Source organism: Phoca vitulina, unplaced genomic scaffold, assembly GCF_004348235.1.
Source record: "Phoca vitulina isolate PV1807 unplaced genomic scaffold, GSC_HSeal_1.0 scaffold4, whole genome shotgun sequence".
Taxonomy (NCBI): Eukaryota; Metazoa; Chordata; class Mammalia; order Carnivora; family Phocidae; genus Phoca; species Phoca vitulina.
Genome location: NW_022589707.1, coordinates 73,914,151 through 73,918,196, shown reverse-complemented (window position 1 = coordinate 73,918,196; position 4,046 = coordinate 73,914,151).

The window sequence follows — 4,046 nt, the reverse complement described above, 5'->3', positions numbered from 1 at the left end:
TCAGGAAACAAACTGAGGATGCTGGAGTGGTGGGGGGTGGGAGGGATGGGGTGGCTGGGTGATAGATATTGGGGAGTGTATGTGCTATGGTCAGCACTGTGAATTGTGCAAGACTGTTGAATCATAGATCTGTACCTCTGAAGCAAGTAATACATTATATGTTAAAAAAAAAAGAAGAAGAAGATAGCAGGAGGGGAAGAATGAAGGCGGGGAAATCGGAGGGGGAGATGAACCTTGAGAGACGATGGACTCTGAAAAACAAACTGAGGGTTCTAGAGGGGAGGGGGCTTGGGAGGATGGGTTAGCCTGGTGATGGGTATTAAAGAGGGCACGTTCTGCATGGAGCACTGGGTGTTATGCACAAACAATGAATCATGGAACACTACATGTAAAACTAATAATGTAATGTATGGGGATTAACAACAATAAAAAAATTAAAAAAAAAACTAATGATGTAATGTATGGTGATTAACATAACATAAAAAAAAACTACACCTTTTGAAAAGAAAAAAAAGAAAGTCACCTGAGTACTAGCTTCCAATTATTTTTTAAGTTATTTACCTATGAACTTTCAAGTTTTTTATTTATTTATTTATTTATTTTAAAGATTTTATTTATTTGAGAGAGAGAGAATGAGAGACAGCACAAGAGGGAAGAGGGTCAGAGGGAGAAGCAGACCTCCTGCTGAGCAGGGAGCCCGATGTGGGACTCGATCCCAGGACTCCAGGATCATGACCTGAGCCGAACGCAGTCGCGTAACCAACTGAGCCACCCAGGCGCCCTCAAGTTTTTTTTTAAAGATTTTATTTATTTATTTGGCAGAAAGAGAGAGAGAGCACAAGCAGGTGGAGTGGCAGGCAGAGGGAGAGGGAAAAGCAGGCTCCCCGCTAAGCAGAGAGCCCGATGCTGGACTTGATCCCAGAACCCTAGGATCCCGACCTAAGCCAAAGGCAGCCACTTAACCAACTGAGCCACCTAGGTGTCCCACAAAAAACATTTACAAGACTGTTATTCTGATTTTTACATTGAATTTTTGTCATTTTTATTTTATTCAAAATCTATTATAGAAATTACATCTCTAGAATTGTATTTTAACTGGATATAAGTCCCTCACACTACAGACTCATTCATATAAGCCTGATATATATAGCCATTCATCTTCCAGAAATTGTTCAGTTGTTGATGAACAAGGATTCCATGCCCATAGGTAGCATGCATGATTTTCATGCTTACCCAGATCACCCTTTACTAAAAGTCTGGGTGGTTAGACTTGTATCACATACACTATTTCCTGGCCAAAGCTGATTGGGCCTGAGTGAGCACCTGACTCAAAGAAACTCATTCAATTACAGGTGAAAGGAATAATCTGTTTCTTTGTCAAGAATTTTAAAAAATTTGGTGGTGGACTCTGAAGTTGAATGGTCCTGAACATAGTTTGGTACGCTGACAGAAGAAAACCAGGGCCAAGCTGAATTATGGGGATGAGAAACTGAATTAAATAGGAAAACTATACTGTTGATGAGTAAATAGTATTAACAGGTTGAAAGCAACAGAAATTAAAAATCTGTATAACCCAAAAGAGAGAATGAGGAAAAGTGTTGTTTCCCATACATTCTGCATAAGACATGACTTTACTTCCTAAAGTTTGACTTCAAGGTTTTACCTTTTAATACCTTTCTGTTATTGTTCTGTGTGGGTTTCAGTTCTTTGTAAGGAAAGAGCTTTGACACTCAATATGGGTAGTAAACCATCTTGCTACACATTATTTTCACTGCAATGAAGGACAAGGTATATATATGTATATTCCAGATTGTGTACTCACTGATTATACCCATTTGTGTCAATAGAAGAGTAATACCATTCTGAAGGTTTCTACAAGATAGCTGCATTTCTTGATTGCAATGGGATTTAATAACTTCCAATTAGCAAGAAATTACATTCACAGCATTTAGATCTAGTTGTGAAATAACCTGATGTACAAATTCCTCAGAATAAATTAGGCAGGAATAAAAGTACTTATTTGAACAATGCTATGGTCTGAATGTGTGTGGTCCTCTGCCCCCATTTCATATGTTAAAAACCTAATGCCCAAGGTGATGTTATTAGGAGGTGGGGACTTTGGGAAGTGACTAAGTCATGAAGTGGGACAGAAACCTTCCACTCACAGCAACATTGACTTCTCTCTTGGAAGATGAGATTATGAATGTAAAGCAGAATTATTTTATTTTGTTTTGTTTTGTTTTGTTTCATTTCATTATTTTATACCCATTCCCTAACCAATCTGCTTGGGCTGCAGTTGATTTTCTGTTTATCTCTTTTAAGTTCCTCCTCCCTCTTTCAATCTATCCCTTGGTGAAGGGATTTTACTGTAAGAGATTTAAAAATTTCTTCTGACTGAAGAAGCATTTTCTCCCGATTTATTTGATACAATAACTGTCTCTTCAGAAGCAAATGCTGAGATTGCTAATTGCAGAATTAGGTCATTGGTGGGAGACATAGGTGAGGATGACTAATTTCAGACATTTTCAGGCAGAGTACATATGGACTACATATTTAACCTTTCTCTTACTGAGAGTAATAAAAGCAGATACCTTTGTACCATTTATGGTAAATGTAATGGGCATAGAGTATTTAAATTCCACAAAACCCACCACAACTTGTTATAGTAGGTGATATTTTTATCCCAGTTTTACCACCAAGAAAACTGAAAAACTGTGACTTCAAGAAATGAAATATTTTGAAAATGTTATTCAATTAGCAAGTGATTAAGTTGGGTCTTGAACTCAAGATTTTTAATTACAAAGCTCAGGTTCTTCTCATCCAATAACAGTATCATCCTTTTAGATAAATGCTTCATAATATAATGGATACCACATACATTTCTAAAACTTCTGTATAGAATAAAATCAATCTCATTTGACTACTCATTAATCAGAACAAAATATATAGAAGGAGCAAATCAAATATATTTCATTTTATCCATATTTTTCTCATATCTGCATAGTTTCTCATAATTTTTCTTGAGGCAAGGGAGCCTTTGATATGTTTAAATTCAGGTATATGTTGTATATTTATATTTATGTATATGTATATTATAAACATGAGGTGAAATAGTCTTTCTTTGAGGTTAAATAGTATTTTAAATTTAATATTTCTATAATTATAGTGTAAAGTTTTCCCACCTTTTCAAATTTTGCAGTTTGAAAATTTTTAACATATAAAATTTTTCTTTGTTTTATTAACAATAAAAGGAAATCCTGAAGTTGTACTTTAGATTAAAAAAAAAAAAAAAAAGAAATATGCACAAACAATGAATCATGGAACACTATATCTAAAACTAATGATGTAATGTATGGGGATTAACATAACAATAAAAAAAAAAAAGAAAAGAAATGTACTTTGGAGTCCAAGATGTAGCAACTAGTTATCTGACTATGTAAATATAAAATAATTAAAATTAAACTTAATTTGATTTTCTTCACTCTCACCAGGCACATCTCAAGTGTTCAATAGCCATTTGTGACTGGTGGTTACCAATTTAGACAGGTATAGAACATTTCCTTCAAAGTGGAAAGTTCTATCAGAAAGTACGGGATATAATCAACATTCTAATTTAAAGCAAAGCCTGAGGACCAAATCAGCCCTCCATCTGTTTTTGTAAGTAAAGTTTTACTGGAACATAGTGACATCCATTTGTTTGCATGTTTATGACTTTTCCCTCATTGAAATAGCAGAGTTGAATAGTTGGGCGAGAGACCATATGGATCATAAAACCTATTTCATATTTTACTGTTTAAGGACAAGTTTTGCCAAATTTTGACCTAAAACCTCTCTTCTAAGCTTCCAATAATTGGCATGATTTTCTGGCCAAATTACTATTTTTACATGAGTATTTTAATACTTTGCCCTCTTCACTCTCCTCTTCTTTCCTCCTCCTCTCTTCTGTCTTTGATATTATTTCAATCACATATTCCTTTACTTGAATTGCAAAAATTGAATGAAAATCTCTTCAGGAATTTCTTAGTAACTTGATAATGAAAGGATTG